The 13,018-nt window shown below is 43.4% G+C and overlaps 1 protein-coding gene across 3 annotated transcripts in view; it reads left to right on the plus strand.

The window, feature by feature from the left end:
- Positions 1-13,018, plus strand: part of SHPRH (SNF2 histone linker PHD RING helicase) — a 746,219-nt gene that overhangs the window by 110,951 nt on the left and 622,250 nt on the right. Inside the window, exon 1 of one of the 3 annotated variants that reach the window (XM_069235238.1) lies at positions 771-869. The exons of 1 other annotated variant lie outside the window; for it this stretch is intronic. The gene's annotated coding sequence lies outside the window, so the exon portion shown is untranslated. Of the gene's footprint in view, positions 1-770; positions 938-13,018 lie in introns of those variants that run through there. One more of the 3 variants, XM_069235240.1, reaches the window with a different exon arrangement.

A 13,018-nucleotide genomic window follows, 5' to 3' on the forward strand; every position in this document is an offset into this window, starting at 1 on the left:
TCCCCGTTTTTGAAGCTTAAATGGCTTTATTTGCCTGTCTCCTTCCTTAAATTGCTCTCGTTCAATAAAAGCCAATGGGGTAAATACGTACTCCGCGTGTCCTTTTTTAATCTCACCCTTGCCTCTTGAAATGTTGCCATGTATGTCACTGATGAGATACTGGTGAGCACTGGCAAATGGCACTCGTTGTTTATATTAGCATATCTTTCCAAAACACATGAAAAGGGGAATAAGTGTGAATTGGGTGCATTCGCTATTTTAAATCAGACTCGACAAAGCCCCGGTCGTTTACAGCCACCGTGGTTTCATTTCAGTGGATACTGACAATCCTAAATTATTTCTGTCATAAGTGTTGCTAAACAAGAATGAGAAAGGGACGGCCATTTTAGAAGGATACAATTTTATCACAACACATCAAAATATATTATTTCTCACTGCAATCGAAAAAGAACAGAATGTAAAAACACCCTGAAATGTGCACTGTTACAAATACATTTAAAATAAATGTAACTGAAAAGCATTGTGGCGATGCAATACAACATTAAATCATTAATTTAAATATAAACATGTGTGACACTCGGATAAACAAAGAAATGTAATACATACTTTAAGAATAGTTATGCACAGCATATCTCTAAGTGTTTTGCGTGACGGTCCATAGAGTGGCAAGCACAGCCTATCACTCTAAAATGGCAGCTACAGTGAAATAACTTGAGGCGAGGTGGCGCGCATCACAATAGGTACTCTAGTCCATTTTCTCTTTCTCGTGTAGCTTGTGCATCTGTGAGGCCTGCGCTTCCTGCTACCACTGTCTGCTGCGGAGCCGCTGTGGGTTATCTTCCCTGTTGCTGCATTACCAGCTGTGCAAGGTATTAGAGCTGTCGGAGAGTGTGGGAGTGTATGTGGTGGCGGTGAGGAGGAAGCACTAAGAGGACAGGTTGTGTGCGATTTTCATCATTTCATTGTAGGCGTAGCGGGTAGAGGTAATTAAGAGAGATGCTGCAAAAGGAATATGAGAACCGCCCACAGATAGTACACCTGAAGTTGAGTCAGGTGCAAGTGGCTATTCTTTTTCCCGGCTGTTTTCTTGCATTTGTATACTGCCAGCCCCTGTTTTCCAGTGGGACAAAAATCTAAGAACCTCATAAAATTTAAGAAGGGATGAACTACTCATGCCTGACGCGAGTTGCGTTTAGAACGCCGACACAATAACTCTTGCTTCGTTGCAGTGCTTTGATTGAAAATGTTCTTCTTTTTTGTTCGTTCATAAGATACAATTAAGAGGGAGAGAGCAAAGCTTTGCCGACGCAGCCAAATTATTAATGTATTTTCAGTGTTGGCAATTGTTCTTTTACTAATAGCTTGCTCCCTGGAATTCCCCTCCCACCTGCAAATCTGGAGTTATCCAGCTATGGAAATCAGATATCAATGTCTAAGCCTGTTTTTCAATGAAATAGTATCTCAACGGCTCCTCTTATCCGTATATTTTGATTCACTGCAATACCGCACTTTCAGTTTGTGAAATAATGAGAACTGCGAACTAGCACAGCAAGAACTACTGAAACTAGTTTCTCCGTACTTCTTGGACTTTATGTGCACATAACTGAACTATTTTGCTTTTACCACTAGTCGTACTGCCCATTTTCTTTTCTACTTCAAGTTACAAGTAGTAGTTTTTTTTTTTTGTTGCGAGGAATATTTACACATTTTTTTAAAAAGTATTTTTCATAACATTTTCCAGAATACACAAGCTAGAAAAATCACGTCATGGTCGGGGCAGAAGGGGCTTGTGTTTTTTCCTAATGCATTATTGATATTCTACTTGCTTCTTTAGTGCACAAATGTATTGTTTATGGGTTTGGCTATGCCAGCTGTAGATAAGAAGCAAGAAATGGAATGCCTAATCTGAGCTTCCGGCCCTATCTTAAAATTTAAGTGTAAACGTTCCACCAGTTGAGTATGATTATGGCAGAGAGGTTTTTGGTGTATTAGATCGGAGTGTTGCTGTGCATGAGGACAGATGTGTTACACTTAGAGTGTACTAAACGAAACTATAATTCTTATTCAGGACGAGTTAAACAATGCATATTTGTCAAGGTAGTTTGGTGACTTCTTCTGCATCATAGTGGAGGCTCACAGTTTTTCTCGAAGAGGTAGAGTTATTAAAAACCGATATTAAGGGTTGTGACGTAAGGAGTTTCACAAGTGTGTAAACTTGATGGTTGCAGTTATCTCAAACTTGCTTTTAATCTCTGAGCACAAATAGCGCGTTAAGAATCTTGACTTTCGGCGTGGAAATTGGTGTGTCGTTTTCGAGAGTCCATAGAAGGAACTTTTTGAATTGAGTAACCAGATCTTGAGGTGAGAGATTATATTTTTTTGGAACTGTTGGACCACAAATAGAGAGCACAATGGCTGTTGAAGAGCATAAATACCAGTATGGCATTGCCGCAGTTGCAACACCAAGAAGAACTGAGAAATGAGTAGGTCTATAAAATGAAGTCTGCCCAAAGATCCGTGGATGAGGAAAAATTATGTCTGAAGGCGGACCTTGACAATTTGACATTCCTAAATGTTATGTTTTATCTGCTGTGGTATGAAGGTACTTTCTTATTGAAGTCACATTAATGTAGTCTGTCATGTGCTTTTAGTTGTCACATTGGTTTTCATGTAATTGTCCATTTTTAATCCATATATTCCACAATGGAAGTGTGTTGTTGTCTTGAGATTGTTTTTATACATATCCAGTTATGTCGTCTTCAAAATTCGAGGGCTGTACCATATGTTTATGATTTTTATTTTGGTTGTTGGTAAGACAGTCGTCAGTGGAGTTATGCAGTGGTTTGTTTACGAATATTTCTAAACATTTACTGGCTATCTAGTTCATAATTGCATTTAACATCCTGTGTATTTGCCATATGGTTTAACATGGCAAGTTAAGGAATGTTTTTGACTTGAACAATCTTTATAGTGTGTTTGGCTAATATCCACAGTTACAAAAAGCATGGCCGCATTTATACTTTTTCCAAATATATTTCCGGACTTAAAGCAAGGCTCCATTTATACATTTTTTTAAATATAAAATCAAATTTTGTACAGTGCACGTATACCTCCAAAAGTACACTTCAAAAGGCAGTCTGTTGTTTCGAAGATGCTACAAACCGCTGAAGCTTGTATATATAATGTTGTGTTTTCTCCTTATTTGGTGTAGATTTTTTCAAAGACAGATAGCGCAAGAATCTATGTAATGTGGGTGGGTTGTATGTTTACGAAGTTTTAGAGGTCAAGTTAGAGTGCCCATTATGCTGTTTCCAGAGGTTGTAGGATTTGTGATCAATAGGACCTTTTACTTTCTACTCTGACAGCTTGGTCGGGACATCAATAGGGTTTACAAGTTACTACAATTCATAGTAGAGGATTTCACCATATGTAGGAACTTCTTTAAATCCTTACTTGCAACGGCCTGTAGGTTCCTATTTATGTTTATTTTTAATGTATTTCTTGATCTTTTAAAGAACTGATACATCTCTATGAGCCCCACCACACCTCATTCCTTCTGCTGCCATTCTCAAAATATGTTCTCTCTTCTTGAATTTATTTAAATATCGCACTGTCATTCCTGTTGCTCTCTCACAAACAATGAACGTACTTCCTCCCACTTAATTTTTTAATAAACTTCTTGAATGGCCTCCTGTCAGGCCCCTTTCAGGTGGCCAGGGGTCAGTCTGGGCCTACTGGGTTCCAACTATGGGTGTTGATGTCATTTGGCACTAATGTTCCAGGTCCTTTCCTATTCTGACTCTGCAAATAGCCAAGTACAGCACTTTTCATCCTTGACTCTTGTGGTAGCTAGATGAGCAATCACAGGCTATTCAGGGAGTTAGTGTGAGGCGTTCGAGAAAGCACTCAATAGCCAGCCAACAGACACAATGATTCCAATGTCCAGCCCAGTGGCACTCCACTTCAAGCTGTATCCCCTTACGTATTGGGTAGTCCTTGTTCATCTCTGTATGGTTTGAATGTCCCTCCCATTTGCCCCCTGCGAAGCCACAATATGCAGCACGTTTGCTAGGATACACGGGAAGCCAGGTGTCAGCCGTGTCTTGTGCCTGCCCAGACTCAGTCTCTTGAGTCTTCAGCGCTGGTACTGGTGCAGACACAGCTACAACAGTCATGAATGGCTACAGTGATGGAGGCGGCACATGGGCCGAAGGTGATGGCAACTTGGCTGGGCCAGTGGTGTGCATGGAAGTTGCAGGTAGGTTCAGCCTTCACCTGTCCTACAAAGGTCACTGTAGTTGCAGCCCCCACAGGGTCTACATTAATAATGGCTTTTGTAGTCTCTGACCGGGTCTACGATTTCATGGCATTTGCAGCCCTAGTCTGGGCCTACAGTGATCATGGCAGATTCACTTTGTGCCAGGAACTGGGATGAGAGATGATGGCACTCCTCAACATGTTGATCCCTCCTAGCTTGCTCTCGGGCAGTCAGCTGTCTATATGTCCCTCAGCCACCTGAGCACCCTAGTCCTTTTTCTTTCTGGACAAATCCTTCTGCAAGAGCAGACAGACTCCTTCCCTATCAGTCCTGGTCTCTCGTAAGATTTAATCCGGGTTCGCTGTGTGGCATTGCTCAAAATGGGGATCCAGCAGGTTGATCAAAGAGTAAGTTCAGCAGTCACCTCAGGTCTCACCGGACTAGTAAGTCAGCACCTTGTAATAATGTGAAGCACAGTAGACACAGCTTCTTGAATGAAGACAAACACTCATTGAGGTTTAAAGTAGCCATTTCAGATTTAATGAGAGCCTCACTGCTACAGAATACAAGTGTCAAAGCCCTCCCACACTGTACAAAACATTGTCCACAAGAACTCAGTATTCCCCAACTTTCTTATAAGTTTGTTCCCATTTCTCAGCTCCACAGCAGTTCTTGTTACAAATTCCAATACATCTGTGACACCTGCAGAAGTTTATTCTCAGAGTCTGTTCTTTGTATGCTCTTTTTGTGTTGTAGAGATGTCTGGCTGCAAGGAGGATTAAGTGTTTCAGCCAACTGTTTGTTCTTGCCAGATATATGGATATAGGTTGAAGAAGGTGAGTGTATTTATGAACTGACTGGGTTTTGACCAGGCACAAATTACAGTTGACCTGGTGAAATTGTAGTATCTAGGAAACCAAGATTACGTTTTGTTGAGGCAGCGCTGGGCAGAGGTACATCATGTGAATTTGCTGCTACGTCAGTCAATACTCAGAATAGACCTAGAATCTACAGTGAAAATAGAAAACGGTAAACATCACATATTGCCTTTACACATGCTGAAGGCTATATTTTCTTTCCATCCAAATTCCTTCTCTAGGCAGTCAGGCAGGCTTCTAGGTTCCTCGGGCAGATCCACAGCTGCTCCAGTTGAAAATGGTGTTCTCTGGTCTTTGGGGAATGAAGATGTCTGGCAGGACTACTACAGCCCTGGTTGCACAGCAATCCTCTGATTACTCTGCAGAGCTCTCCTTTACCCAGGTCAGAAAGAACTTAGGACTGGAACCAAGTGGAATGGTTTGGGTCTCACATTTTATACAAACCTCACAGTCAGGGGATGCATATCCACTTTCTCAAATTGTAGATCCATTTTGAGGTGGTTCTTCTTTCAAGTGTCCTCCTTCTTCAGACACAGCTTTTGTGTAGGGGGTTGCTTCCCACAGCCTGTAGCACTGATGTCGCCTCCAACCTGTAGCCCCCACAATATAGGCACAATGAGTTTTGAGTTTTCTACTTGTGGCTGTTCTCAGCTATGCTGAAAGAGTAATAAGGGTCAGACGAAAGTGTAAGTCGGACCTAGAAACCTCCTCACCTTGCAGAACAAAAACTGCTGACCCCCTACTATCCACCCAAATGGCAGTGCTTTTGAAGAATAATCAACAGTACATTACTAACAAAAGGAATCATGGAATTTCTAACTGTAATCCTGTCTTTATCTTCCTTCTGACTTCAGCGACTAGTTCTCTACTCTCCACCTACAAGAATTCAGGCAGTACACTTCCAATACCTGGGAGATCAGTCCTCACCATAAATCTTATGTTCTGCCAGGCCAGGGTATCCAAAATGCACTCCACTGGCATACTTTAACCGAGTTCGCTCACACATGCAACTTATCACCATACATCTATTACACACACTGTACCTGTGCAGACACTTGACATGTTCACAGGTTGCCAGTGCAAGGTTCTGGGCTTATACATAATAGCAAAACGTTACTCAAGTGAACCACATGGTTTCACTTATGGCAGGGGAACACGAACACGCCCATACACCATCCAGGGGAGATTCTGGTCCCAACACCTCCTTTCTAGTGGATAACTCACTTCTCCATCTGCTACTACAGTGGCCTTGTGCTGCCCAACTGCTCTTTTCTCATTCATTAATTCTGTTACCTTTGCTAGGCAAAGTAGTGTCTTCTCTTCTCATTTGTTTTGTCTTTTCCCACTGCTTATGAGTCAGTTGATTACATTCTTACACTCTTCTCTCACATCAGGTATCTCAGAACTTGCACTTTAGTGTTTTTTCTGATTTTACTGATCACTCCTCTGCTGTGTGTTGGGCAAAGCACAACACTGCTTTGATTCTTTTCCGCTATGCTGATCCCCAGAGCTCTGTTTTGGTTCTACTCTTTTTTTTGTTATCTGTATCACTATTGACTCCACTGATCTCCTCCTTTGAAGTTTCCTGACACTTTTGTGCAAACATGTTTTAGGTATTTCTTCACATCTCCTCTTTGAATCTTCCCTTAGAACACCCTATTTGGGTGCTAGAGTATCTAAATTTTTATTTGGTTTTTGGAAATGCTGAAGTGGTCATAAGATGAAATGTTAGTGGCAACAAATCTGATAACTATGTTACAAAGGAAATGTTTATCTTGTGTTGCATTGTATTCAAATGTGAGCTTTTACACTAGAGTTCATTTATCTGTTACATCGCATTTGCAATATTTACCAATATGGCATCTTTAATGAACAAAGCCTGAAAGTTACTGCATAATGGAAAGAGTAAGCTTAAGAAAATGAGCATCTTTTAATGGAAGCCTTTGTGGTGTGGTAGTATTGTAAGCTAGAGATAACTAGTTACTGTCATTCAGCTATAATGATTATAATGCTTTTATGGACTAATGTCCAAGCGCAATGGTAACTGAAAACATTAAATGCCTGTTATGTGGTAATATGTATAGCCATAGAAAGGGAAATGAAACATTTCTGTTGATGCTCACTGAGGACAATAAAGTTATGCCTTAAAGGTGCTTGGATATAATTAAGCAATGCATACCCTCACTGGGCGTTGATATTGATCTTATTTACTCTATTAAGTGATGTACATGTTGAGCCTTTCACATAACTTGATTTGTAGTGGATAAAAAATTAAGTCTGCTTTAAAAAATATTTTGTTATTATATGCAATCGTAGACTTTTCATTTCTTAACAAAAAATACTTGACTTTACCTGCAATTTTGGGTTGTCAGCAGCATCTGTCTAGTTTCTACATATTCATGAAAGGGCTCCTTAATTATTTCCTTCAAATCTATGGGGATTTGGCATGGCCTTCACTGAAAGCTTGAAAATAAGAGATTTCCATTCATCAAAAAATGAGATGCAGGTGTTAGAGGCCAACACCTTAGTCACTCTGTCTGCCTTTTGATTTTATAGGCTCCAAGTATTATGACTCATTGAATGTATCGGTTTCATTTGTCCTGAACTTTGTGCGCAAGTGTCAGAGGACATCCCATACAACAATACTGTATCTGTCAGGTGTTCATTGGTGTGGTGTTAACTGAACAAGTTGATGATCACGAGGTCCTCTTGATCTCATTTCCAGCATTCTGCACTTTAGGTATCCTATGTGTACTCTGTTTAGGCGGAAGCCATACATGTACCATTGCATCCATTATGACACAACTCTGCCTTTGCCCTCTCAGGGACTTGCCCTCTGCCATCTTTTCTGACTCTCATTGAGAAATAAATTCCTCAGGTGGTATTAGGTTACTTCTCTCCAAAGCTAGTGAAGATGGAGGAAGACTTGTGAGCTCCATGGTGGGGGTCACAGGTTCCCAACTCCCTCTGCCAGCTTTGCAAACAGCAACCTTTAAGTTACGGGACCTGCCAGAAAAACTGCCTTGAAATCGCCTTGAGGGAAGGAGCCTACTGACTGCCGAGGAAGTGTGCTGGAGGTATCCTTGGACAAAGGAAAGGGTGACTAGAAGAACAGGAATGTAAAGCGTTGGAGTGAAGTAACTGAAGCTTGCCCACCATAGCCCTGGAAAGAAATGGCCTTACTACCATGATTCCCTCTTATAGTGTGCTCTGGGGCAAGCTTGCTTGCTCCATAAATCTGCTTTCCTGTGAGAACTTGAGCATCTCCCCTGATCTCTCTGTTGAGGATTGTGACTGTTGAAGTCTCTCATAACGTACAACGGACAGACCAGACCAAAGTGCCTAAGCAACCTGGTGCTGAGAACAGTCTCAGCTTTGGTCAACAGTTGCTCCACAAGATCAGTAAGAACATCTGATGTCTTGGCCATACAGCAATACTGTAAACACGTTCAGCATTTGCCTCTGACTTGATCACCACTGCTACCTGGAGTGAGTTCTTTGTTTTGTTTCTGCGGTGGGCTTGTGCTTGGGCCCCTAGAAGATCCACAGAAGTAGTTCTACTTGTCCCCATTCAAAGCACAGTCTCCCCTTACCTGTGACCATGCAATCCCACCTTCATCTACTTAGAGGCATGCAACTGTGCCCATAGTGCCAGATGTATGAAGCAATTTAGCAGTTCCAAAGCCAATGATTCCCTAAATCACAGGGCTTGCGACTCCTAAATAGCTTTTACAAATGCACTAAAACCATTTTGTGATTTTGTAACTAGTTACCAAATCACAAAATGAGTTTAGAAATGCATTACAAATCACAATTTGGAACGGGTGTTTACTAGGGTGACCCTTCAAAATTCTGATTACCAATACTATATATCAGTGGTCTGTGATTGCAATTTCGGTTGCAGACCATTGATAGATTAGCAGATTCTCAAAAGAGATGGTAACCAATTCACAAAGGGGAATGGGTTCACGGAATGAAAGTAAATAAAAAGCTTTTTTTGTCCAGGGGACTGCTGCCAAAAAAGTACATTGTTTTTCTTAAATTTAGACCTTTTCTCCTGTAAGGAAAACAGACTACATTAAAAAATGTGTATATATATCTTTTTTTTAATCCAGTGGTTCCTAACCTTTTGACTTCTGTGGGCCCCCACTTTATCATTACTGGAACCCATGAACCCCCACTGACTCATTAATGGAATCCTGGGACCCGTTCCACTGAGTCATTACTGAAAGCTAGGGACCTAATCTGTTAATATTATTTAATTTTCTAAGCAGTTGCAGACCACCTGATGAGGCTTTGCGGACCTCCAGGGGTACCCAGACCACAGGTTAGGACCACTGTTTTAATCGATCACACAATGGTGGTCTGATGAGGCCGGCAGTCCTCTATTCCTTTAATAGCATCCAATCGGAGTGAGTGACAATTTGGGACCTATTCATCAATATTGATTCTGTAGGTCAAATTGTGACCCACTTTGAATTGTGATTTTGGGAACTGACCTATTAGTATATAGGTTGGTTCACAAAATCAGAATTGAGTTGTAAGAAGTCATTGTGGAATTGGCAACCACATCAGTTCCTACTACATCTAGCCCATAGTAACGGAAGCTGTAGATGTTGGAAGAGCCGAATGGGTCAGTGCAAAGTCAGCACTGCCACTACCCCTGGGCGATGCATGGAGAGAAGTCAACTGGGTGACACAGTTCCCTTCCCAGCTGACTGAAGGTGAACCTGCTCCAACGAACCCCCGCCATCACAGGAGCTCTACAACTCCCTCGCCACCTATCTCCATCGAAAGATCTAAAACATCCACAACAGCTTCAACCCCCAGACCCACCAGCCAACCACAGACACCCACAACCCCAACGCACCAAGCGACACCAACCTCGTATGCGCCTGGACCCACGTCAACAATGAAGACACCGTCAACACCATGGCCTCCATCCACACCGGCTCCCCCTCAGACCCCTGCCCACACCATAGCTTCAATAAAGCCAGCAATATCATCGCCCCCTCACCTCCGCGCCATCATCAACAGCTCCTTCGAGACAGCCACCTTCCTGGAGAGCTGGAAGCACGCCGATGTCAACGCCCTGTTGAAGAAACCCAAGGCGGACCCAGATGACCACAAGAACTACCGGCCCATCTCCCTCCTCCCCTTTCCAATAAAGCGTCATCGAGAAAATCGTGAACGGCCAACTATCTCGCTTCCTGGAAGACAACAATGCGCTCAACACCTCCCAATCCGGATTCCGCAAGAACCACAGCACTGAGACCGCACTCATCGCTGCTATAGATGACATCAGGACTATGCTCGACGAAGGCGAAATCGCATCGCTCACCCTCCTGGACCTCTCTGCAGCCTTTGACACCGTTTGTCACCATACCCTTCGCAAACGCCTCCACAACGCCGGGATCCGCGGTACGGCTCTCAACTGGATCTCTTCATTCCTCTCTGGCAGAAACCAGAGAGTCCGCCTTCTGACATTTTTGTCCGACGCCTCCAAGATCATCTGTGGCGTCCCCCCAAGGATCCTCCCTCAGCCCAACGCTCTTCAACGTCTATATGGCCCCACTCGCCAACATCGCACGAACCCACCACATCAACATAGTATCCTACGCAGACGACACCCAGCTGATCCTCTCCCTCACGTAAGACCCTGCAACCGCAAAAAAACAGCCTCCACAATGGACTTCACGCCATCGCCAACTGGATGGAATCAAGCCGCGCAAGTTAAACACTGACAAAACAGAGATCCTCATCTTCGGCACCGACCTCTCAACTTGAAACGCCTCCTGGTGGCCTACCTCCCTAGGAACCGCACCCACACCCACCAATCAAGCACAAAACCTAGGATTCATCCTGGGCTCAGCACGACTCAGCAGGTCAGTGCAATCTCCTCTTCCTGCTACAACACCCTCCGCATGCTCCACAAGATCTTCAAGTGAATTCCCGTTGAAACCAGGAAAACAGTCACCCACGCTCTTATCAGCAGCCGACTAGACTACGGAAAACCACGGTCAAACTCCAAACGAAAATGCAACGAATCCAAAACTCATCCGCCTGCTTCATCTTCTACGTCCCACGACACGACCACATCTCATCCCGCCTACACTGGCTACCCGTAACGAAGAGGATCACCTTCAAGCTCCTCACCCACGCACACAAAGCCATCCACAACACTGGCCCGGCCTACCTCAACGACACTCACCTTCCACATTCCCACCCGCTGTCTCCCCTCCGCCAGCCCCGCCCTCGCCGCACCACTGAAGGAGGAAGATCCTTCTCTCACATCGCCGCCAAGACCTGGAACTCCCTACCGCTCCACCTACGCCAGACCCAGGACCTCCTGACATTCAGGAAACGCCTCAAAACATGGCTATTAGATCAGTAGCTTCCCCTCCACAGCGCCTTGAGACCTTGATGGGTGAGTAGCGCGCTCTATAAATTACTTGATTGATTGATTGATTGATTGATTGATTGATACACTTAATGGTATGATGCAAGAGTAAGACATCGAGGAGGAGATAACAGACTTTGGAACATTAACTCTGACCCGGTTCTAACAGGGCTGGGGTTGTGTTAGCCCTTGTGGTGGTAGGAGATTCTAGCCCACCGGTCCCTCCTGGCATTTAGTTTTCTCTTGCACTAACTGTATTAGTAGGATGACCTTTCTCATCCAAACAGTGTAAGCCAGTTATAGCAGGTTCTCCAAAACAATGATTATGCCTCAGGTATAAGTGTTTTCATTAATGTCATCTACATTATTTTATACAATATTGTGTTACGTATTCTGATTAAGGTAAAATACTGGTTGTGCATTGAATTATTGTTGCTTATTGAGCTATGAGTCTATGCCCTACACCACCTCCCTGAGTTAGCTTGGACTGCTCAATCCTGCTACTCTGAGAGTCAGTTGCTAATAGGGTGTGTACTTGGTGCTCAGGTTTGAGTCCAGTAGTAATGTAAATCCCCAGGTGCAAAATGTTTTCATTATTACAGTCTGAGCCTAATAATACCTGATTGCCCTAGTACTTTTGAAAAAAATTGCATGTGTCCTGCTCAGGAGTGTTTATCACTGAAACATAAATTAGAATTTTATGAGTATATGATTAAATTAAATGATTAAATATACTTATTACAACATCAGTACATCATGTTATATTAAAACATTACGGGCCAGATGTAGCAAACTTTTGCGAGTCGCAAATGGCCCGAATCGCAATTAGCGACCCCGCAAAATCGGAAATGGGATGCAAAAATCCCATTTCCGAATCGCAAATTGCGACGCGAGCCATTACCGACTCGCCAAAATAGCGACCCCATTTTGCGACCCGCAAATAGGAAGTCGCAATTTGCGAGTCGCAAACCATATGAAATAGCCACTCGCAAATTGCGACTAGTCGCAAAAAGCCAATTTTGCACTTCCAATTTACCACTAACTCAGAGCAGGTGGTAACCAGAACCAAAGTATAAAAGGAGACCCAGAAGGCACCTGGGCCACTCAAGGAGATATATGTGATAGCAAGGAGGAGGAGAGCCCACGCCGCACAGCAGATGAGGAGGAGGAGCCAGAGACAGGAGAAGATATACAGAACCAGACAGACACTTTTCCAACAAACTGAGGAGGAGATATATAATAAAAACAGACTTAGCAGTGCAGCAATCCTAGATTTAATAGATCTGCTCAATCCGCAGCTTTAACGCCAGACTGTGCGCAGCAGCGCCATCCCCACACATGTGCAAGTGCTATGCTCACTGCACCTCTTGGCCTCGGGTAGCTATCGGGGGGGGGTCATTGCCGTGGCAGGTGGGGTATCTCAAAGTGCACTCTCACGGTTCTTCAGATCATTCCTAGATGCCATACTCACACACATGTCCA

This window comes from Pleurodeles waltl, chromosome 5, assembly GCF_031143425.1.
Source record: "Pleurodeles waltl isolate 20211129_DDA chromosome 5, aPleWal1.hap1.20221129, whole genome shotgun sequence".
Taxonomy (NCBI): Eukaryota; Metazoa; Chordata; class Amphibia; order Caudata; family Salamandridae; genus Pleurodeles; species Pleurodeles waltl.